The 24,516-nt window shown below is 44.4% G+C and overlaps 1 protein-coding gene across 35 annotated transcripts in view; it reads left to right on the top strand.

Moving 5' to 3' along the window:
* The first annotated feature begins 1,588 nt into the window (after positions 1-1,588).
* Positions 1,589-24,516, top strand: part of MAP2 (microtubule associated protein 2) — a 217,623-nt gene continuing 194,695 nt past the window's right edge. For 27 of the 35 annotated variants that reach the window (XM_061344295.1, XM_061344303.1, XM_061344440.1 and 24 more), the window contains exon 1: positions 1,589-1,720. The gene's annotated coding sequence lies outside the window, so the exon portion shown is untranslated. Of the gene's footprint in view, positions 1,721-5,893; positions 6,003-24,516 lie in introns of those variants that run through there. The other 8 variants (XM_061344485.1, XM_061344479.1, XM_061344471.1 and 5 more) reach the window with 3 other exon arrangements.

The following is a 24,516-nucleotide window of genomic DNA, read 5'->3' as shown; positions in this document are numbered from 1 at the left end:
GCATCTCCTCTGGATGGCTATACATCACTGAGAGCGGGTAACCAGAGGGGAATGTGATGGATTTGTTCTCTTGGCAAGCTCCTGCTCCCTTTGTATGCACTGATTTACAGATGAAATGCTCAAAGAGGGAAGCAGCAGTGGTGGGAAGTTCTCCCATACAGCTTGAGAAGGGTTCAGGGAAGGGACTGGAAGTGATGCTTGTAGCCTTGACTCACAAACTCAGACCCTTGAAGGAAAAGAAAGTGTTCTGATTTACAAATACATAAACATATGTAACAGGATCATTTGGTGTCCCCAAGTCACTTTATTGATATTAACATGGGACTGGAATACAGCCTGATGCAGTTGAGTGATGGCCATCTCTGTATTGCAGCTGAAGCAATAGGAGCAATGGCAGGACCTAACCCTTCCTGAACCTGTGTTTTAACTGCATTTGTTAGGCTAATACATCTGTGACATGCTCAGAATGGCTGGTGAAGATTCTGACAGACTGGATTTTGTACCTACATTTTTAACAAGCCATTTGGACTAGTTTGTTTAGGAAATAGGAAAGGTGAGAGAGTACCATTTCACTCTTTCCCCTCCAGCAAAGGGAACTGAAATGAAATGATTCTGGCTAGGAAGTGTGAGATGAGCCAGTGCTGCAGCTCCACCACACCAGAGGCACTGCTTGATGGATGGCTTTGCCCTTGCCTGCTGTATGGAATATGGAAACAATAATTGGTTTCCTGAGGGGCTGAGAAGGAAAGTTCACTTGGAGAAGCTGGTGAATGACAAAGTAATAGATCTTTAATTGCCAGATTCCAGGAAATGGCTGGAGACCTTGGCCCTGCAAGAGCACAATCTGTAAGTTAGGTGCTGTAAAAGTGGTTTTTAACCTATCTCACCATTATATGTCTTCTTTCTGTAGAGGATAAAGGAGAAATTATATTGAGCTGAGACTTCCATTGTTGGAAAATTCTGATGGAATCAGGTGAGGGACTCTCAGGATGCTTCTTCACAACGGCTGGGATGATTGAATGCCAGAGGGGGACTCTTCATCAGGGACTGTAGTGCTAGGACAAGGCATGATGGGTTCAAAGTAAAACAGAGGAACTTGAGGTTAGATATAAGGAAGAAGTTCTTTACTGTTATGGTGGTGAGGCACTGGAATGGGTTGCCCAGGGAAGTTGTGAATGCTCCATCCCTGGCGGTGCTCAAGGCCAGGCTGGACAGAGCCTTGGGTGACATGGTCTAGTGTGGGCTGTCCCTGCCCATGGCAGGGGGTTGGACCCTGATGACCTTAAGGCCCTTTCCAACCCAGACCAGGCTGTGATTCTGTGACTGCCCACGGGCAGGGCAGGGCAGAGCAGGGCGACAGCCGCTCCGCTGGGCGCTGGGTACCGGAGCACAGCGGCGGCAACGCTCGCCCATCGCCACGCAAAGCGGTTCGGCCGCGGGGCCCCTCCGCAATGCAGGGGCCGCTGCGGGGCGGGGCGGGGCGGTGCCGAGGGGCCGGACCCGCCGCTACCGCCGCCGCGGGGGCCCTGCGGGAGCGGCGCCGGGGCGGGGCCGGGGGGCGGAGGAGCGGGGCGGGTCCCGGGAGCTGGCGGCGCGCAGGCGGCCGCGTCCCGGCGACAGCCCCGAGAGCGGCGGGGCGGGCTGAGGCGGGCACAGCGGCCGCGCGTCCTCCCTCTGTCCCTCGGCGCGTCCCGGTGCCGGCAGCCGCCGCGGCGCTCAGGTAAGGGCCCTTCCCGGGACCCTGCGCTGCCGCCCCGCTGCGGGCGGGCCGGGGCCGGTAACGGACGGGCGGGCGGGGGCGGCGGGTGTCTGGTGGAAGAAGAGAAGGAAAAGACCGAAAGCCGTTGGGGGTAGTTGGGTGTTCGGGGGGTTGGGGTTGTGGTGGCTTCGCGGCCGTCGGGAACCGTTGGGAGCCGTCGGGGGTCGCGCTCGCTTCCGTAGGCGGACCCTGGCCGAAGTTGGCAGTGGGTCGGAGCGGTGGCCCGAGGTAAAGCGAGCGGGCGGCTCCCCGGTAACGCCCGTTTTGCCTCCATAAAGGTGCAGCCGAATTTTGCCTTGAAGGGTTTTGAGCACCCCTAGACGTTAAAACCCTTTAAAGGATGTAACCGTCTGTCCTCTCCTGCCCCCGCCCCTGCTAAGCTCCTCTAAAGGGATCTGTGAGGCTGAACAAAGAACATTGTGCGAGACAAGGGGGTGCGGTGGTTGTAAGCGCTTTTAATTTGCGTCGGGGAGAGGGGGGAAAGACATATTAAAGAAAGACTCATTCCGTGTATTGAATGGGTGAGCTGCGGAGGGGAACCGTGCCGTTGGGGAGGCTGTAACCGCAGTGAGGCGGTGGAGAACAAAGCCTTTTTATGTAAGCGAGAATTATGCAAAATGTGCCTCGCTTGAGCTGCTGCAGGTACGAGCCGTGAGCATATTCAGCTCTGCGGTGCCCTAACGCTGCGCCCTATGTGATGCTCCAAATAAAGGCTGGCTCGCCCCAATTTGTTGCATGTATGTTTGCGATGCTAATTATGACCTGCCGTTTGAATGAGATGTGCTTTATGAAACACCTTTGGGAAAGAAGGGGGTGTGCCGCATGCCGGAAGAGTTGCTTTCTGTATGTGAGATACCAGCGTTGTTTGTTTCCCCATGCTAAGCGGGAGCTCTCAGTTTTCCTCTGAATAAAGGTATTCTCTACTTTGTTGGTGGATTTCGATGTAGGTTTCTTCCCGACATAAAGTAGCAGGGTTTCATGTATAAGTGGTCACTAACATAAAACCATGCAGTAGAATGGGATATATTTTGTCAATTTTACTTATTCTAAGTCTCTAGCATCCCGTTTCATGAGTCATGTCTTTGTGTCAATAAATCTTACTCCATCCTTTCTCTGAAAATCATTTGCTGTCCAGCATTTGTGCTGCTTGCAGTTCAGAAAACCTGCCCCTTTTGCTTTCACAAGGGTTCTTCTTTGCAAAATTGAAGCACATGTCATTCTGTTCTGTTTCTCCCCGTTCCCTCCCCAAACCTTTGTTTTCTGTCTGTGAAAGAGCCTGTTTCTTTTCACCTGTGCTGGTTTAGACTTGCAGGGATGTCTAGACTCCAGATCTCATATGCACCCAAGAAGAGGCTCAGCAGCAAAATGTATTTTCTATAGCTCCTGACTGGATGACGTGATCACAGCGTCTCAGTGCCTGCTGGGAACAGAATGTGCTGAGAAAGCATTACCTGCTGAAGTTACCCCTGCCATTACTTCATAGATCACTAAGAAGTGATTCACCAGCATTGACAGGATGGGCACCTTCCCAGTATGTGCTGGAAACTTCCTTCAGTTAGCACATAGCGCAGTTAAGTTTATGGATGGGTGTATATTTCTAATGTTCTAATGTTCTGAAAGTGTGAGATGTAAAATGGAGCCCATTGTGCCCCTTATAGTGCCCAGGTCTAGGAATGGCTGAATTCCTCACTGTGTATTTCATTGCACCCATTTGCAAAACACCTCCGCTGCACTCATCAATGGGCAAGTCCTCAGGTAATGTTTTACCAGGTTCCTGGAGCTCAGGCATTTGCTAACACTGAAAACAACCCCAGAGGCTTAGACCATTCAGTGTGAAAGGTGCAAGCGAGCCTTTGTGCAGCAGGGCTCTGGGAAGAGGGGTGATTTCAGCAGTGAGGTGCAGTGGCATAAACTCTGTCTCTCCTCCACCTCTCGTTTACCCAAGGGACGGGATTTGGTTAATGTAACTTAACAGTTTGTTGCACCCATATTGTGCATTGCCTGGGGGCGTTTGAGAGGAGCCAAAGAGCTGTCATCCTGAGAATAAAAAGTCGCTGTTCTGTGGGGAGTTTTAGCCCGCTTTGAGCATGGAGGGCAGTTCATTGTGCTCCTAATGCGGTTCATTACAGAAAGCGGCATTTGCTGCCTTGATTTAGAGATCTGATGTAATTGTTATGGTATGTTATGTCAGTGCCCACTTAGCTGCACTCTTTAAATAAGTGCTGACAATAAAGAAGAAGTCGTAATTTAATGATCCCTGAGGTGCCCTGCCTTGGCATGAGGGATCTGATCACAGCAGTCCCTAAATGAATCTCTGCAGTCTGTAGCTTAAGAATTCCCTTGTTTATAGATGTTTTTCCAGAGTACCTCTCCTTTCAGCCTGTGTCATGCTGCTTTCTGTATTAGTTACCGTTTGCTAAACCATATACCTGCATTCATGAGAGGAGACATTTGCTAAGTGCACTGATGCCAGAGCAGGCTCTGGCCCCTGTAGCTCACTTAGCAGTTGTCTGAGCCGTGGAAATTGCTGGAAATACCTAAACACCGAAATGGGGGGGGTGAGGCCTGTTGCAGGCTCTGGTGGACTATTTCAGCTATCACTCCCAAATGTGGCATTATTTCATACATGTGTTGGAGACAGATTTGTTTTCTTAAAGGGGTAGGAAGAAGGGGAGGTAGGAAAAAACAATTAGGTTGCAAGGACCTGATGATGATGGCTTTCAGAATGTTTACCTCTTTGTTCCTACAAGCTCTATAAAGTCTCAAGGTACTGACAGAACTTGTAATATAGCTACAGTGTTTGTGGGGTCTGAGACCTGATCTGCCATGGTGGACAAATGACAATTAGCTTAAGGAAGGGGGAAGAAGCCCCACTCTGATGGTAGTCTTTCTCTATACATTGTGGGTCAGTCCAAAGGCCCAGGTTCCTTGCAACTCTTCTGTAGATCACTGCACAGGCAGTGATTGTGCTGAGAACTGATCTGATATCATCTCTGGCACACAGCAAAAGGAAAACAAAGCCACCTCTTGGCTTTATTGGGGTTCCCCAAAGAGGTACTGCTGCCTGCAGGACATTGGTAACTGAAGTGAAACCAGGTGTAGAAAGGGATCGGGGAGTGTCATGGTTAATATGCACATGAATGAGTGACAGCCAGAAACAGGCTGAGAGAGCTGGGCTGGTTCAGCATGGAGAAGAGAAGGCTCCTTAAGGGGAAACCTCAGGGCAGCTCCAGTGCCTAAAGGGGCTGCAGGAAACCTGGAGAGGGGCTTTGGATAAGGGGAATGGCTTTAACCTGCCAGAACAGGGGAGACTGAGATGAGCTCTTAGGCAGAAGCTCTTCCCTGTGAGGGTGCTGAGGCGCTGGCACAGGGTGCCCAGAGAAGCTGTGGCTGCCCCATCCCTGGCAGTGTTCAAGGCCAGGTTGGACACAGGGGCTTGGAGCAACCTGCTCTAGTGGAAGGTGTCCCTGCCTGTGGCAGGGGTTGGAACTGGATGAGCCTTAAGGTCCCTTCCGACTCAAACCATTCTGTGATGATTCTATGAAATTTGGAAAGGTGTAATATCCTGGGGTCTTAGTAGTAGGTGACTTCCCAAGGTCCCTTCTAAACTGAATTATCTGACGATCTGGTTATTTTGTTTGTATGCTGCCTTAAAGTCCATGTGTATACTTGATGAAGAAATAGTATTATCTATGAGCTTATAAGTAGAATTGTTCCCTAATACTCCAGGATGCTTGTTTTGGTCCGTCTGGATTTATTCAGTTGTTTAAAATGCAAGCTTAATTGCCCATGAAAGTGAGCCTTATGCATGCTTAAAAGTTAAGCATGTTTTTAACAGGAAAGGGAATATTTTTATTGCAGAGGGAAAGAGTGTAAATTCAGGGTGTGTAGGCTCGGTGGTGGAAAACCCTCAGTGATGTTTGGTGGCGCCAAGTGCCTCCAGAGAAAGCATGGAAATGAACAACGTTCCATGAAATCACTATGTTGCTTATCCCTCCCCAAACACACATGCACATACTAAGGGGGAGGGGTTGGTCTTCACATATTTAAGGGTGGTGCTTTTTCTTCCATTCTTCTGCATCGTGTACAGGTGTGGTCATTAGCAGCATCTCAGCTAATAAGGGAGAAACAGCATGACACTGATTTCCATAGGGTGGAGCTGACATTAGAGGATTGGTGCTGCAAACAGAGGTGATTTCTTAAGCCACCTGCCTCAGCAGAGGAAAAAGCTTCTATTTCATGGGTAGGTTTAATCACAGGTTATGCTACTAAACTATAGGAGGGTGTTTCAGAAGGTGGTTCAGTGTAATATTCGTAATTGCTTTCTAGGTATTGGAGGAAAAGGCTGATGGGGTTAATTTGGATTGCTGTGGCCACATGGATTGACTATGCTAGCTGTTAAGAAGATTTGAGGTCTTGATTGACCCATTTTATTCTAACACTAATTGTTTGCTGCTGTAGTAAGGAGAAAAGATGAGCTAATGCTGTTGCTCCTTATGGTTTTACACTCATTGCTGGTTTTCCCTAGAGCAGTCTTGCAGATGAAATTGATCTTTGTTCTTTTGTCTTGACGGGGGAGGTGGCTGGGAGCCTGTCACACTCATTCAGAATGATAAAGAAGGAGTTTTCAGTGTTGGTGTTTGTACTCACTATCTTGCATCTTTGTTAAGGTGCTAATTGGAAAGGAATTGTGATGTAAAGGGGAGGCTTGGGCAGTGTCTGAAATATAAAGATTTATTAAACTCCTTTGTTTGCTGTAATCTCTGAGACAGGTTAGTGCTGCTTGAGAGGTTTGAACAGTGTTACAATGCACTGTTTCTGCTTTAAAGCATGTTGGTTTTCGAACTTTCTGTGGTATAATAAATATTTGGGTTTTTCAGTACATAATTTCCATCTTTCATATAAAGGATATGTTATACATGTGTCTGTTCATGTAGCATAAGGGAGACAATAGCCCTATTAAAAGCAAGAGTGTGAAGTGTAACTGTGTTGAATTAACCGAATCTACACCTGACTTGCACCATCTGAAAAAAGACAATGCCCCTTTCAGCTTTGCTTTCTCACCATTGAAAATCCGGCATGCTTTTCCCCTTCAGGGAAATAATCTGTTTATACCTGTGTATTCCTAAGTTATGGATTTGTAGGTAAAATTCAGCCCCTCTTCCAGGTTTTGCTCCTTCATTTGCAATCAGCACTCATGGGTACAGGCATCTAAGAAATAACTTCTTGTCTTGTGTCGGTCAAGCACCCGGCAAGAAGTAGGAAGGTTGTTCTGTTGGTACTTCTGCAGCTATAATGCAGTTAGGTTATGGTAGCTTCCAGTGAGCTGAGGCTATGAAAGCTTACTTTTCTGTTTGTGAAACTTGTCATTTTGTCCCCGAGGGACGTTTAAACTACCTTTCAATAGCTGTTTGCAGGATTAGCTGTATTTAAAGTGTATCCAACTTCTGGATAAACAACATGAACAAAAAAACCCCAAACCAAAACCAGCAGGCCAGTCATGTCTGCTAACTTGGCAGCATTTAATTATGAGACCTATTGATTCAATTAATCTCGTGGTTTCACTTTATTTTCTGGAGGGAACGATAGGGGCTGGTTTCTGGTTTAAAACCATGAGCTGTCAGTTCTGTTTTGAGGAACATACATTGTCTGTTAGCAGAGCTGCTTGGCCGTGCAAAGCTTGCCATTTTTACTAAGGTTCTGATCTTGGATGAACAAAGAAAGTTTCTCAAATGAGAACATAGTGTAGGAATATTACAGAGGTTCAGGACACAGTTAGGGTTATGCTTTTGAAAACTGCAGCCATGATCCAGGTTTGATCCAGAGGTGAACAGAAGGCGGCTGTGGACCTTCAGAAGTGACCTAGGTGCTTCACTCCTGGGCCAGAAAACCAGGTTTGCTGGCTTTGGGTGCAGATCTGCAGTGATTGGCCTACTTCCTGACACAGGGAAGAGCGAAGTCTCCTGCTCTCTTCTGTTCTCCTCACTTGCTGTAGAAGGTATCTGTATACCTTGTTAAGCCAGTGCAGGCAAATGCAAGGTGCCAGATCTTAAGTTCAGGGGCCCCCCTTAGCCTCTGGGAAAGCTCAGAGACTGAGGAAAGCCTGTTTGCTGTGAAAAAGGCTGAAAGTGATGTCTAAAATGCTTTGACTTTAAGGAGGGTTCAGGTCTAGATCTGAATTCTGCTTAGCTGCAAATCTGGTTAGCTTGTTTTACCTCACCAGCTCTTTTGTGCCAACTTACTCTGTTTTCTTCAGTAGCCTTTCTCTGACTGCCAGGTCTGAGCAGATTGTTTCCCATCATGGAGAATTAAGGCTGTATGCTGCAATGTAATGACTCCCATCCCAACATCCAACATTTGCTCATGTTAATGTGATTCCACTGTCCCCCAACCGATTGTGGGACAAAGAGATCCCACAGCCTTTTAAAGCCCCTGTTCTGTTTTTGCAGTTGCTTCCCCCGACCCAGTAAGGTATGCTTGGGCACCCACTCCTGTGCTGGCCATGTGGTATCACTCGGAAAGCAGAGCTGCTACCTTTGTTTGAGCTACTGTGTTTGTGGCTTGATCAGCAGGAGCTGTATGGTCACATGCAGGGTGCCTCTTGCTGGCAAATCCCTGTCTGCTGGTGCCTGATGTGATTTTTGGGTGTCTCAAGCTGCTGGTGATGGTTGTGTCGCAGGGTGTGGTAGGTAGGCAGGCATGCTGCTGTTCTTGCTTGCAGCAAGACCGTGTTCATGCAGTTAGGTGTTTGCCTGCTTCCTTTGAGTCACGCTGAAATCAGTACTAGCTTTTATTTCCCTCAGTAATTAGAAAATGTTCAGGAAGGCTTGAGGAAGAAATCCAAGGGCTCAAAAAGGAGAGATGCAGGGGTGAAGCTGAATGATTTTTCAAAGGAAAAGGAGAGTAGAGCTTGTTCAAGGGTTGGTCTGGGTATTTGATTGCTCACATCCCATCCTGCTTGTCAACCTGCAGCTTAGGGTGAGGGTTGGAGATGAAGCTGGGTGTGCTGGCCCTAAGCTGCTTCCTGGCCTGCAGGATTATCTTCAGCACTTCCCCCTACCTGTGTTAGAAAATACAGGGTGCAGGGACATAGCCACAAGAATAGGAGAGACTTTTCTGAATTAAGAGAGTCAGCTCCTCCAGATACATGTTGGAGTTGGTTCTGATTTGTACTGATTCCGTCAGTGCAGAGTTTGGCCCTAAGGATGCTCTTCACAGGCTGTCAGTATGCTCACAATACAGCTGGAAGTTAGTGTTGATGTAGCTATGAGTCCAGAGCACACTTGGCATTTAGGATTGGCACTAAGTGTGGCTGGAAGGAAAGTGGCAAGCTTTTTGTCCCCATCCATGTCTTTCCTAATATGATTGATTTGATGTCCTATAAAGAAAATCTTCCCCTGGAAAGTGATAAAGAAATGCATAAATCAGGAGCAAGGAAACTGTGTATTTGTTTTGGATTAGGGAGATAAAATATGTCTGTTTCCTGAAGTAGTAAAGGGAAAGTTGGCAAACATTATGTGAGAGAGTCATTAAAAAAAAAAGCAAAAGAAAACCAAACAAACCGCTGTGCGTGTGAATGAACAGTTAGTAACTTGATTCATTCCAAAGAGCAAGGGATAGAGCTTTCATTCCATTTCTGGCTACAAAGAGCTGGTTATACTTCTGAATAAGACTTAGCAAAATATTGAATTTAAGCATTTTGTATTATCCAGTGCTATCTGTTACAGCATATAATAAATTTATGTGTAAGACTTCGACTAAAAGGCATTTGGTAATATGACAAATTAATATCTATAATTTTATATTCCACATAGTTTGCCAAAATTAGCAGCAGTGATTTATAGGTAATACTTACAGTCCTTTCAATTAGATCATTTTAAATGGCATGCTACTAGTGTTGCTTAAAACACTGTCAGTGTTTTGAATGCAAGATCAGAAATACTCTTAAATGTGCTTTTCAGTATGAATAGTTATGATCTTTTTGTGGAATGCATTTGAAAAATGTAGTTAAATTGCATTCACTTTTTGACTTGTTTTGGCCCACTGTACACTTTCAGCATCGCTGTTAGCGGTGAGTGGAATTAATCATATATCGCAAGGTTGATTTGATAATTACAGGCACTTGGAAGTTAGCAACACATTTTCTCATTTTACCATATTTATGATATTGGTTCTACCTGCCTGAATGGCTGGGTGTTATTTCGGTGGTAATGCTGCTATCAGGGTGCCAGCACAACCCTGCCTCATCACCTGTAAGTACCAACAGGCACAGAGTCAGTCAAAGCTTTCCTATCAACTGCCCCAGCAGCCCTTGAGTCCGGTAACACTGACTTTTCGGTGAGCACTGACTTGTGCAGATGGTGCTGATGCTGCCTGATGTGCACCAAGCAGCTGAACTAACAGGGTTTCTGTTCTTTGGTTCATCAGTGATGCAGAGGGTTGACCAATGTACAGGGGGGTTGTACAGGGGGGTTGGAGGAATTCGATTGCTTAAGCAAAGGTATTATCTGTACCTATCATGCCTACTAAGCAGAACAAAAGCACTAGCTATTGATAAGGAAAAGCAGACACCTGGTTCTATTGACAAGGAAAAGCAGACACTTGGTTCTACTGATAAGCACCTATTGATAGGGAAAAGCAGACCCCTGAATCTACTGTTAAGGGAGAGAAGCAGATGGTTGATGGCTGGGACCAAACCCGAAGGCCATACGTGAAGACTAAAAGGTGAAAAGTTCAAGAAGAGGAAGACTCATTTACTTCATCTTGAAGACCCCTGCCCATGACCAGAGGGGGCGCTGTGCAGGCGCAAAGGACCTTCTAGCTCACTGTAATACGAAGCGGGGATAGGACATGAATATGTATAGGCGTATGGTGCAACCTTATAAATGTAGAGGGAAACAACACTGGGGCACGCATGACTTTTGGAGAACCAATCCCCCGTGCGTCTTCAGCTGAATAAAGCATACCTACTTTACAACTTTAACCAAGTTGTGGAGTCTATTCCGCTATCAATCAGCATGAAGGCTTTGACACACTGATAGTAAGTCAAGTAGTAGCTGCTGAAGCAGTGTCTTATGGCTTGCTTTGAAATCTCTTTATGAACTTGATTCTTCTTGCTGTCTTGCAGCACAAATGGGTATATACACTGCCACTTATGGAGAGAGTAGCCCTTGCTATGTTAAAGCTACTGACAATGGCAGTGTTTCCTTGGTGGAAGATGGGTACCTTCCTGAGCTGGTACCTACAAATGCTGCTGATTGTTTTAAGGCATACTCCTTTCTTGGGTGGGGTCATGAATGTTCTGTTCCAGTGATGGGGACAGAGCAACATGGTGGTGGTGCAAGCTGTGCTTGAAACTAAGTTGTTTACACTTTGAATTAAGTGTTTTAAGACTAATTTCCACCAGCCCCTGACCCCCCACGCCTGTTACAAGCAGGAGGAGGGAAGAAGTAGTTGAAAAAAAAAATGTTTTCCATGCTTTGGAACACGAAGCTATACTTAATACTAGGATCAGAAAGAACTATTTCCGTGAAGACATGGTATTGCAGAGTTGGCATTATGGGTCATTGCCCTGAAATAGCAATAGTAAGCACCAGGTGATCTGCTTTGCCCTTAACTGCCCTGCCGTTCTCGGGTGGATTTCAGTTCTGAGGTTTTAGTCACTTGGAATACAGGAGGTGTTTTGTTTCTAATTCCTTTTATATACTGATAGAAGTAGTAATTTATTTCTGAAGAGGGTGAAATTTTCTTCTGCATGTGAATTTGTTGCAGGATCAGCCCCAGTGACATTGCTTATTCCAGCATGCAATGGAGTAACTGAGATGTACCCTAGGATGGGCGAGGGAATGAGTGTTTTAGCTGTAGTGTGGGTTTGTGTTTTCTCTGGCAGTGTTTTGGTGGTTTCCCTCACTTGCCTAAGGGAAAGGGAAGGTGAGTGAAAAATCAGTTTTCCTCCATTGGGGAGGGATGATCTCTGCATCAATCAAAAAGGTAAAAAGAGAGGTCAGAAGCATTTGTCATGCTTTTATTTGAAGAATCAGCTGTGGAGACTTGTTTCAGCTGTAACTGGTAGGTTTCCAAGCTGACACAACAGTAGGAATAGGATTTGCCTGTCCAGGATTTCTGGAGGCTGTTGAGCTATCTCCCTGCGTTCACTTCTTTTACTCATCCAAACACAATATAAGCTTAACTTTTGGATTCTGTTCCCCTCATGCCTTTGCAGTTGGAAAGACTGGTGTATTTCTTGTTTGTTCCAGTGCCTTTACCTGCAGGCAAGGCATGATCTAGATTGAAGTATAATCCTGGTGGATTGGTAAACAAGCCCTGCCCCATGCCTGTGTCACTAACCGGATGAGTAGCGCTTTGAATAATGTTTTGAGACTTGTAAGAATAACATTTAGCAGAAACTTTCCTCTTGCAAGATGCAAATAGTCAAATGAGCAAGCAAATGTGCCTCCGGAAGAAAGGTGCTGTGTCTCTAGTCACTTATTAATGCTTCTCTTTCCGTAATGGATTTACTTCACAGCATGAAAATCCTTCAAAACTGGTTGTGGTACTGTGCAGTTTCCCCTTCCACTGTAGGTTTGTCTGCATTCAAGTGTTCCTTTCCTCTTTTTTCATTTGTTGCTTTTGAGTTTAATCATTCATTTCATATTGAAACATAGCTCTGGGCAGAGCTCCACATAAATAAGAAACTTACTGCATAGATGAAACCATGGAAAAAGAGCCTGTGATGTGCTTTTGCTGGATGTTTGGAATTGTGGAGTTGCTCCTCTTCTGAGGAGCTTATGGGAGGCTTAGATCATGGGGTGGGCAGCGTGTGGTGGGGCTCTGGGCTAGTGGTGAGAGCCTCTGGCATGTCCATCAGAGGTGCACTGTTGGTTTTGGGTTTAGCTTGTTCCATTTGCTTAGGTCCTGATCCACAGCAGAACTGGAGAAGCTCTCCTGTGGGGATTTTCTGGGCACATTTCAGCCCCAAAATCATCTTCTCTATATACACCATTAACGTGGCTCTTCTGGGTCCTTTATTTATGCCCAAGCCTGCAAAGGCAGGTTCCTGGCTGCCAGGGCAGAACAGGCATTTTTGCCCTGTGTATCTGCTGAGCAGCGGCAATTACCGTTTCTTACCCTACTAATTCTAGTGGGAGCATCAAGCCTGACATTCTGGAGCTCCCCAGCACAGGCCCTTGCTGTACACTGGGAGGAGTCACAAGGCCGTATCTTTTTCTGTAGCAAAACACAGTTTTCCCCACCCTGTTTGAGAAATACTGAGACAGTTTGCTCCGTCATGTCCCCCGACCCTGGTACTTGTATATCACGTTTGAAACTGTTCCTGAGAACTGACTACTGCAATTGGCCAAGTAAAGGTTTGTTGGGTTTAGCCTGAAATATGAGATGATTTAAACAAACTAAATCTTAGTGCAATAGCAGAAACCAGGAGAAGCCTTCCCGTTTGGTAGCCTGGGATGTGGTCACTCTGCAGCCAAGGCTTATCTCAGCTGGTGCTGTGGGGGTCCTGCGCCTCTTTGCTCCCACGGCGCATAGTCCTTGCCTGACCCCGTGGGAAGGCAGCTCAGGAAGCGGAGCCAGGGCAATGCCAGTGCTGGGCAAAAATGACTTTCTACCAGTCCAAGTCTCTGCAATGCTTGAGAGCACTGGGGACAGGGAGGGGCAGGAATGTGTATCTGAATCTGAGAGCTGGAAGGCATTTACCTATCTGAAAGACAGGGATTTGAATGAAGTTATTGCTCCATTTTGAAAATAAAGTGTATTTTTAATATATTTTTTTAAATTATTTTAATTTTGATTGTGATTTGAAGGGCATGAGACATAGGGTTACAGGAAAAATGTTGTACTTGGCTCCCTTCCCGTGAACAGTCAGAAATATGCTTGGCACAGTCTTTTGCTGGTGGTCACAGGGAGATATGTATGGTAATAAACAGCCCTTCTACGCTTTCTGCTGCTGGCTCTGAACATTGCTGTGCTGCAGCTAACTTGTTTGCAATAAAGCCCCTGTCTGTGCCTTTAATGAGGGACTGTCCTGAGGTAGAAATTGCCTTCCTTGGAATTAGAGGAGGAGGAGGAGGGATGTGTGTTGTGAGGAAAAGCTAAGCCAAGGAACACCTGGCAACCAGATGGCCCCTAGCATGCCGCATCATACCCACATCTTCATTAAGGATTATTGTGGCTGTCTCTGCGTAATAGATTTAGAAGTTTGGGGTCACAAGGAGTTGGAAAATTGTGACCCGTCACAATTAAACATAAGTTATTTTTAGAAAACAAAGAACTGAGCCGAAAGCTGAATTAGAGCTACTTGAAATGCTAGAGCTCAATTGGGTGCTGTTTTCTAAGCAACCAACAAAAGAGCCCATGCACTCGAGTCAGAGGCACAAAGCAACCCAGGGTGGTGGCAGGTGGGCTGGAGACAGCAAAGCTGTGAGCAGCAGCAATACCATGGGACTGGCATTATTCTGCTTCCCCAGGGCAGCTGGTGGTGTGCACTTCTCTCTGAATATTTATGCGTGCAACAGATAAGGGTTGCTCAGACCCTTAGTAGGACAGGACTGTGTTGTTTGCACTTATTTATGTGAGACTTGACTTGGTATCTTCCACTGATGTTTTACATGTATTTAATATTGCTTTCTATGTCCCTTTCAGTGTGCCTGCAATCCAGAAAGGGCAAACTTGAAGGTTTCAGGTGAATTATGAGAATGCCAGTAGGAAAACAGAGATTTGGGAAGAACTGAGTTGGCACACAAACCCTTTCAGTGTTGGTGGCCAGTCAGTAACAGCGGTTGGGAATGTGGTCAGGAATCCAGGCTAGCCCTGTGTGGATGCACAGAAGGGAGCAATGAGGAAGCTGCTCTCACTCCTACATCTCTTCTCTACTCTGGCAGGTAAAAGAGGCATGGCAGTACTGAGATGCGTGGGGAGGTTTTGGCTGGCTCACTGCTGCTCTGGAAGATGGGAGATGCCTCGTTTTCAGGGAGTTGTTTCTGTGAATCAGTGGCTCTTGCTGAATCTGGGACCGACTGATACCATCTTGCACTGTTAACCTGCTCTCTGCTCTGCTTTGAAAGCTCTTTAGGTATGTGACAGGAATAACACAGAAGAAACTGTGCTAGTCCAGAGGCTATGTAAAGTCTGATTGCCTTCCTTACAGATGCTTTGGAGCATCTGCAGGAAGCTTGAGCTGGTTGTTCACTGCTTCCATTCTGGTGACGTTGGTGGAATAGTAAGAGCATTGTTAGCTTTTATCCTATATGTGGGCAGTATATCTTTTGTCACTTTCATGTTAAGATATTGATAAGCACAACTTCAAAACACTTACTGAAGCATCTATGTAATTGCTAGGTAGTGTTGATTTCAAAGCCTATTTTGAATTTCATGTGGTGAGTTCTGAGGAATCCACCTCAAAAAACTTGTTTTAAATATCACTTCAGTTTTTAAGGCTACTACTACCTGTGGGGTTGGTTCTGCAGCTGAGATCCTTGTTGAAGATGAGCTAACTTGCTTTATGCAATGTGCAAGTACTTGTATCTTATTAAAGACAAGCCAGTGGCACCCTACCACATGAGATGGGGCAGCCACATGAATATGGAGCAACTCTGTCTTGAAAGGGTGGATCAAATTGTTCAGTAGGTTTTTTAATTTTCTAATCCTCTGCATCTGAAAGGCTATATGGTATTCCTTATTTTACCCTCGGGAGAGAAAAAGAAATCTCAGTTCTTGAAAGCTACTGCCCCAGGTTAGGCAGTCCTTACATTAACAGTTCATTACCCAGAGAGGCTGGAATATCCTTTTGTTGTGTGTTGATGGCGTCTTCAACCAGTGCAAAACTGCACAACAGTAACTTGGAAAGCAAAATGGGGGAAACGTGCCTGAAGGATTGACTGTGCTGCTGTTGGTTTTCCCCCGAGAGGAGCCCAGCTGTCTTGAAGCTGAAATTAAAATGCAAATCCGAAAATAGGCATAATTAGGGTACTTCCTTTAGACAATGTCTGGAGCAAGCAGCTTCAGTTTTTGAGGATGTGTTTCTTTTTTCAGTGGAGAAGTGTTTGAGCAGTGAATGAGGGAAACGGTGATTAGCAACTGCACACTGTGGTGGTGATCTCCAGCTTGGGAAGATTGTAAGAGAACAGAGGAATGAGTTCTTTTTCCACACCAGTCCTTCTGCTACCGTGTGTAAACCTGATGAAGACTTTGTAATGTACAGAATTGCTGTAACACATTGGGACTAAAATGAGCAGAAGGTGCTGGACTGGGTCCTGTTGGAATTTTACATGGCATTTTGCAGAGTCAGGATGGATTGCTCCTGGGACGCTCATTTTAGCAGGGCCTGCCATGGTCCCGCTGAAGTGCTAAAGACCTGTGCGAATTGGGCTTGCCATTAGGAGGAACCTTTAATTTGGCTCTGATGGACTTGGATTAGCCTTCAAAGAAGCGTATCTTGCAGAAACACTGAAAGCAGGAAACCAGGCACAAGAACCTAATCTTGTCGGGGAATTTGGGTTAGTTGTAACGCTGTGTGGAGCTTGCTAGAGACCTGAGCATGTATGAAGCAGGAGGGAGAGTCAGAGTTAGATTTTGGTTGGAATAAGCCTGGAGAAGCAGGCTCAGACTTGTTCCCAGCTGAGAACTGAGTGGCTGTGGTGGTTGTTTTTCTTCTGCTTTGGCATCTGCTTTCACACTAAATCATCTGTTAGGAATGTGATCTATCTATGTACAGGTGCTTAGAGCTGTCTGTGTGTGTCTGACAGCATCAACATATTTGCCTGATAGGTGATATTTAGTTCTTTTTCTTTTTCCTAGGAAGACTTGTAGTATAATTATGTAGGGATGTTAATGACAGAATAGTTTCAAGACTCCAAACTTGTGCCCACTTAATAGTAGTAGTTATTGTTTCTAATATTAGTTTTCCTAGGGAATGCAATGCAGTACTTTGCCTTACTGGGGGTAAGTTTGATGCAGGCATTTATGATCTGAAGAGATCTTAAAAGTTCTTGAGTTTATTGCTCAGGTCCCTTTCAGCCTGGGTTTTTGACAGTGTTATATAGTGGTGTTGTGTTTGGTTTACTCATGGTCCTGTACATCAGTGTTCTTTCATGTCTCTGAGCCATCAAGATTAATCTTAGAAGAGTGCTTTAAAATACTCTTTTGGTTTGTAGTTTCGTTTTTTCACATTGCCGAGCTTAACACATTAAAACCCCAAAACTAGCTAGGCAAAAATCAGAGCAGATGCTTATTTTCCTTTTTCCATACTAAAAAAGGGTGTAGTTCTGTTTTGGTTTTGCTGTTTGGATTTTTATGGTGACAGCTGGTGAAACCATGCTGTTTGTCAGATGGAAACCCACGTTTTTATACACTGGATTTGAGATACTGGAAAATGCCTGCCTGGGCTAATAATGTCACTTATTCTAAGCAAATAGCTCTGATACTTTCTGTACTCTGCTGTAGTCATGTAATGGTCTACTTTAAATCCTGTATTCGTGAATCGTGAGGTGTGGCTCAGTGCTTTGGGTTTTTTTCTGACTTGGAAAGCGACTGGAATAGAGGTGACTTTCCACGCAAGCCTAATCCTGAATCTGACAGAATTTTGTAAGAGAATTACTGCATTTCTGTCAAAGTTTTAAACCAAGCCCTGTCATTTACTAGAGAATTATCCCTGTTTCATAACGCCATCTGTTAGTTACTAAAAATTCTTGGGGAAGAGTATATATAAATATATACATATATAATTTTTCCAAAGTGCTGAGGATATCAGAGTTTTGCTTGCAGAACTGAGTTACATCCCTATGAAGTTCCCCAAGGCTTTTTCCATACTGATCAGTGTAGGCGCCTTGTAATAATTTTTAGTGAACTTTCCATTGTGCATTCTTACTCTTGAAAGCATATGTGTGTGTACGTATAGATGTGCATCTGTAACTCCACTGAGCTGAATGAACCTTCTTATACCAATATTACTGGAGCCTAACACTTGGACTATGTTAAACAGAAATAGTATCAACAGTAGGACCATTGCTGTCAGTGCAGGAGAGCTGTCACCTGGATGGTTTCCAAGTGAAATGTTTTACCTGCAGTCAGTGTTAACTTCATTCAGTTCTGCATTGCCGCACATGAATGACTGTGAGTCCTTCTGCATGCTGCTTTCACATGCTAAAGCAATAGCTCTTCTATATATGGAAGGACTCTAAACAGGAAGCTTTTCCTATGACAGTAATGACTTCTGCAACAAGAACAATGTGGTACTGTACCAAAGGAAAGAAATTGTTGTAAAGTACATTCTTTGGGTAGTCTCCCAAACATGATGTGGAGTAATTTATATGGGGTCTCTGTCAGTTCAATGAAAAACTCTGAAATACAAAGAATGACAGAATAAACTGTGCATGTGTGTTGAAATATGAACATTCATCTTGTAACCGTCTTTATAGTCAACTGGTAAGAGCTATTAAATCATTGTATTCATTTCCTGTTTTGATGACACACTTCTACAGTGTTTATTGATAACTTTGCCCCTCATTCCTCTTCTGTCAGTGGCTCAGTAGCATTTTTGTTTGTATAAATTGTAACTGTGAGGACCTCATAGGGAAGAAATAGGTTTTCTTTGTTGCTGTGTGAGGAGGGAGGTTTTGTGATGTGTTTCCCATTGCAGTGGGAGAAGTTACGCAGTTGTGAGCTGGTTGTCAAGAAACTGGTGTCATCATCACTTGTGAGCTTCAGCTTCTTGATTGACAGCCTTGTTGTCCTTAAGGAAGGTAGTGGTCATGGAGGACTTTACCAGGATAGCAGCTCAGGCTGGGGAATTTCAGTGTGAATTCAATAGGAGAGCAGGAATAAGGGATAGAAAAGTGGTGATATGTGATCTACATCCTGCTTGATTCAATGCAAAGAACCATGTATTATTAATTAGCATATTCTATTGAAAGAGTTTCAAAAGGCAGATTGTATGTTGTGGGAAAACCCATAATCATCACTAATACAATTTCCTACAGAGACATTCTTTACTTAGAATTACTAGAAGAGTTAAAGAATGTTTTGTTTTCAGTTGGTAAAGTTAGTACAGCACCCATATTATAACAAGCCTACAGCTTTCACTGATTCTCTATAAAGCCTGTGGGAAGGCCAGTAATAACTTGAATGAGATTGCTAATGATTTTCAGTTATATTTGGTTTGGTTTTATTCATTACACCTATCAGAAATAGTAAATTAACCATAATTTTCTAGACTGCCTTACAAGTGAGCAGCATATAGACCTTGCTAAAGACTGAGGCTTAATTGCTGATGTATGGGGGTTTATGAAGGGTCCTTGGGGACCGAGGGCAGTGTGTAGCAAAATCAGTGGCCTGTCAAGCTCTAGAACATCATCTTTCATCAAAGGGAGAAGGTGCACATATTTCAATGTCACTTGCCAATTATTGCATCTAACCTGCATTGTGACTTTTGGGGAGGAGGGAGGTTTCCTGCCTGTGTGGGCCATGAATATAAGCAGGCATATACACGTAAAAATAACAGAGTTGGGCATTCATGCTTCTTTACTTCACTGTAGTACCAGGGAAAGAGAGATGGTTTGTGCTGGGTCAGAATCTTAACTGCATTGTTTCAAAGGTAATTGACATTTCTATTTACTCTTTCTCTATATGGTAGTCTACAGACTTGATAGTGCAATGACTATTAGCCCAGTCTGTAATCTCTGGAGATCTTGTTATGAGTGTGATAGTTATGTTCCAGTAAAAGAGGTAGTAGGCTTTATAGATCTTGTGTCAATGGAAAGTCACCTGCTAAAACACTGCCCAACAGGATTTGCTGTTTAGGTATAAGTGAAATCTGAATTATTTGTTGGCCGTTAGTTAATTTTTAGTTGTTGTAGCAGAGTTAAATTTTAACATTTTCCAAACGGGGCTGAAACCTGGTTTTGGGTGGCTTTTCCAGGCCCTAGTCCTCTAGCAAAAACCAGGTATCTGTGGCACCAATGCATGCATGTGAGGTCCCAGTCTCTGCATTAGGGATAAAGAGGAGTCTGTGATTGTAGGCTATGTTGCAGGATTAGTACGTAAAGCATGATTATGTGCTTACCAGCTTGATTATTCCCTTTACTGCCCTTTGAACAGCGCACACCCTGCGGAGGCACTGTCCTTAGACCTTGCAGACCTTTGGGGCAAAAGTTATCCTTTGCTCAGAATAGCCTATGTCAGGAGAGAATCTGTGGGCATAAATTTGACCCTTGTAAGTGTATTAACAAAAAGATGGGTTTCGATCTGCCTTTGCAGGTTTGGCTGTTGTCACGGTGCACTAAGGCAAGGGATGCTCCTAAATATGCAGGGAGAACCATGTTGGTACAAGGGATTCAGGGAGGAAAGGCATCTTTGAACTGAGTGTTTTGTCTGCATTGCTGCTCCCTTGGTCCTGGACTTCTGTGTTGCTCCTGGGGTGGGTGTTTTGTGTTTGGCTGTTAGGTTGACCTGACAACTGTCAGTGAATGCCTATGGAAGTGGCAGTCACCTTCTTTGCGCTACCTCCTGAGCTAGTGTTATGGGCAGAGAGGAGAGTGCTGCCTTCTGGGAGACACACCATTTCACAGTTCCTCTGTCCTGCAGGGATCTCTGGTTGATTTTTGTCATTTCCTTCATGGTTTTGAGCTCAGGAACATTATCTTTGGGATAGGTTCTTAAAGCCCTAACGTTCTTTCCAGCTGTACTGCTGATAGCACCACGCGCTGCCCAGGTGACCATGCAGGCCTCCAGATGCAAAAAAAAACCCCAGTTTGTGTCATCCACATTAATCCCATGGGTCAGCTCCAATCAGCAGCTGAATTTGGGCCAGACTTATTAGGGGAAACAACAAGTGTCTCTTTGAAGGCCAGGCACACAAGAGGAGAAAAGGGCAAGTCCTAAATCAGTTTAATTGCTTTTATTTTCTCAAAGGCCCTGAAGCAATGTAATGTAATGCAGGTTTTTCAAAGCTGACATCACAAAATACTGGACACGCTGCCAAGTTCCATGTGGGTGGAGAAGAAAGGAGGTGTTCTTGATTTTTATAAACACTTGTGCTTCTATTCTCAAGGAAGAAAAAAGGAACAAACTTTCCCCAGTGATCTTCTGAGAATGTAAATGCCACATGAGCGTTTTGGCTAATGGCAGGAATGGCATTTCCTGTGCTGTCTTCACTGCTCAATGCTCTTGTCCTAGTTACATAAGTTGTGTTTTATCAACTGGAGCATATGCATAGAAAACCAGTTGGAGAGCTCTGTCATTTATCACCTCCTCACAACTTCCAGCAGAATTACTCATACAGTTGCTCTGAAATTGAATGTTCAGGTGCTCTGCATGAAAACATTGGTGCTGCATCCTTTCACCTGCCAACTAAATATTTTTTGTCTTGTATCTGATGATATTTAGGTTGCAAAACCTGAAAGTGAGCATGAATATCCATCATTTTCCTTAGGAAGGAACCTCAGAAGTTTTTAGCACTTAAGCTGCTCTCTTACAGATTGTTGAGCCAAACTCATCCTTGATAAAGCTTCATTTCTCTTAGTGCTTGGAGAGAAGTTGATTTTCGCACTTATATTTATACCTTTTATGGTGTGCAGCATGGGAGAGATGCTTGCCACCAGTTTACACAAATGGTATACTTTACAACAATATATTGACCAGCCCAGTGGAGTCTTTTAGTTATGTAGCCAAATCTAAAGAAGATGCTTTTTCATTCTGATGTTCTCTGTATAGGAAATGAATTACAACACTTGTGGAAATGGTGTTCAGGTCATTGTTTGTTCCTTAAAAGAGCTTGGACAGTCACTTTATGAGTGTTTGGCAGTTGAGGGTGGAAACGAAGGCTCTGACAGGCTGTTCAGTTAGATTGATTCGTAGTAGAAGAGGCTGAGAGCTTCCTGGACTCTTAATGCTGTTTGACCAGAGCTGCTTTTATCCATTGTTAAGATCCTGTGTTCTTGCTACGCCGATACAAGATGGCTCTTTAAAGATTCTCTCTAGGTCTTATTAATCTTGTTATCAAGTGCACTCTACATAAAAGGGTGCTTTGCTGATTCAGAGCCCTGAGATGCTGCTGGAGCAATGTTACTGGAAATAAGGATGATCAGCTCGGTTTCTGGCAAGCGAAGAAGCGGGATGTGGGAATAAGGCTAACTAAAAACTCTAGTCCCAAATGGAGCAGAGGACACAGTGTTTAGCATAGCTGAGAGTGGTTTGGATGTGTGAATCTGAAAGGCCCACCTTATGTGGAGAGGGGCTGGTTCTTCATCAGGGTCTGTAGTGATAGGATAAGGGGTGATGGGTTCAAACTAAAATAAGGGAAGTTCTTAAGCATGATCTTAAGGTCATTTCCAACCCAAACCGTTCTATGATTCTGTGTTACATATTGCTGTTTGTGGGAGTAGGGAATTGTGTAGTGTCTTCAGGAAAGTATTCATTTTCTCTGGAGACCTTGAGAAGGTGAATGGAGGACTGCGTTTGGTTTTGCCTCTTTTTGCATAGCTAAGCTGAATGTGATTGCAGGTGGAAGCTGTTAGCTGTGGAGCTGTTGATCCCAGCAGGGAAAACAGCTTGCTCTACTAATCATTGGGGCAGGTAGCAGACTGCTAAATCTTGTTTGCTTTAATTGGCCTAGTAGAGCCTTTGAATCGGTGCAGCTTGGGTGAATAATGTACTCAAGATTTGTGCTGGTATCCTTATTGTAGGCCATAGGTCTTACAATGTAAACTATTAAATTACTGGCGAGATTGGTGTTGGAGTCCCTTGGGGATTGTGGAATTGCAAATTAACTCCTCACCATTTACTCCATCAGAGTGGGTATTTAGTTTTCAGAAGCCATTCTCTTGTGAGAAAAGTTCCTGAAGCTGCTAATTGGAACTGAGATGCAGCTGGGACTCCCAGCTCCTGCTCAGAGGAGCAAGCTCCTTTGATGTGTTTCTTTGTCTGATCTCTGTGATGTACTCTATGTGAGGACTTTACATCGAACCTCTGTCAGGGGCAGATAGGACCAAACCCCCTCAGCTTTCAGTATGGAGGAAAGGAAAATGATTAGTTTCAGATTCTTTCCCAGAAGTCTTGGCAAATGATGACTTAACACGACACAGAAATGCACATGGGTCAGAATAACTGTGCTGACACCATGCCTTGTAGGTAATGTGGCTTGCTCCCAGTTTTCAATGCGTTCTTCTTTCCACTGTAGTTAATGCTGCAACAGATATTTTGGTTAATGCTACTTCTCTTCCAAAACGAGCATTTCTGCTGTTTTGCAATGAAGTGATGTGTCTACAGCTCCGTTGGATCTGCGGTGTCTATGGTTTGTGTAGTTTGAGTAGCATGGGATCTTTCCTGACAGGCTGAAAAAGGTCATTGGAGAAAATGAATGCAAGTGTTTGTTTCTTCTGTACTTGATCTGTTGTCATTTACGTGCTTGCAGGTATGGACCTTGGGGCCAAACCTTGAAGTCTGGTGTTTTCAAAAGGATCTAAGGAGTGAACTGCAGTAAGGATCAGGGTGCACACCAATCCTGAATTTGGTTGTACACGGTGCCATTAAATCACATGCAGATCCTGGGTGCTTGTGGCTGCGTGGACGTGTAACGTGTTCCCTTGCATGTAATATGAAATAAAATGTTTCCCTTCCAAGAAGCTCAGTGTCTGGGTGGGTGACAGCATGGAGCTGTGTGTGCTTGGCATTCCCTGTCTCTACTGCTGGCTCCCAATTGTCCCAGAGGACTTGAGGGTAAGTCTTGGAGTCTGTGTTGGTGGACATGCCATTGATGTTGGTGGCCTAATTCCCTCCATGCAGTGTAAGACCAAAGGAGATCGAGGCCTTTCGGTCTTGACTGCAAGGACAGTATTTCTACTCAGAAGTGTGCCACTATTTCAGATCATGAGATGGAATGAGGATAAAAGCTTTAGTGGTCATATTTAGTTTTTATTGATTAGAGAGGGACCGAAGATGAGAACTTGTCACTCAGTTTACTTTTTCTAGTGCTCCTTACATTTCAGTGCATTAGACAATGGGAGCATAATGCAAATCAGCTTGCAATTACTCTTTTATTCTCTCCCCCATTTCTCATCTCTTCCATCACCATGAGAGTAAGCATTCTACAGCAATAGGTTTTGCTGCTCAGAAAGAAAGGAGTTCTGTTTAATAGAAGTTAATTTGGTGTCTAAAAATAGAAAAGCCCTGGCTTGTCTCTGGGATCAGGTGGTTACCTGAAGCCCACCCATCACAGGAGTGTTTTGTTCTTGGGGACAAGCATTCTTCTGACAAAGAAGCTTTAGGAAATGGGGAATTGTAGCTACATTAACATCTCATATCAACCGAAGAAATGAACTGAGTGTACTCAGGTATCAGAGTATCATTTTTCTATAGTTAAGACTGGGTTTCCATCATAAGGACTTCCAATATCTACAGGGATTACAGGATAATAATTTAGCAAGTAAAATAAAATATTTGGCATTGGAGGTTGGCTTCTGATGAGTTCTCCTGAGGGGATTGCTTTAATGGCATCATAAAAAAAATATTGTTCTATTTAGATTATATCAGATTAAAACAGTTCCTAGCAGCCTGTCATCTGGGACTGTGTCTCTGTGCGGAGAACAGCCACCTTGAAAGGAAAAATGCATTTTTGCTGTTGCCACTTGAAATCTTACTGGTTTGGATTGAGCTTTGTAAAATGCACTGGTGGTTTCCAGCTGGGTTTGTTTTAAAGAGCACTCAACCTTCCTGTAGTTGCAAACAATCCTGCTGTCTACAGATCCCAG

Source organism: Neopsephotus bourkii, unplaced genomic scaffold (genome assembly GCF_033783945.1).
Source record: "Neopsephotus bourkii isolate Nb327-2 ecotype Australia unplaced genomic scaffold, CSIRO-AGI_Nbou_v1 NB_31, whole genome shotgun sequence".
In the NCBI taxonomy this organism is placed as follows: domain Eukaryota; kingdom Metazoa; phylum Chordata; class Aves; order Psittaciformes; family Psittacidae; genus Neopsephotus; species Neopsephotus bourkii.
Note: the sequence above shows the minus strand (reverse complement) of the source record. Positions and strands in the feature narration are given on the sequence as shown.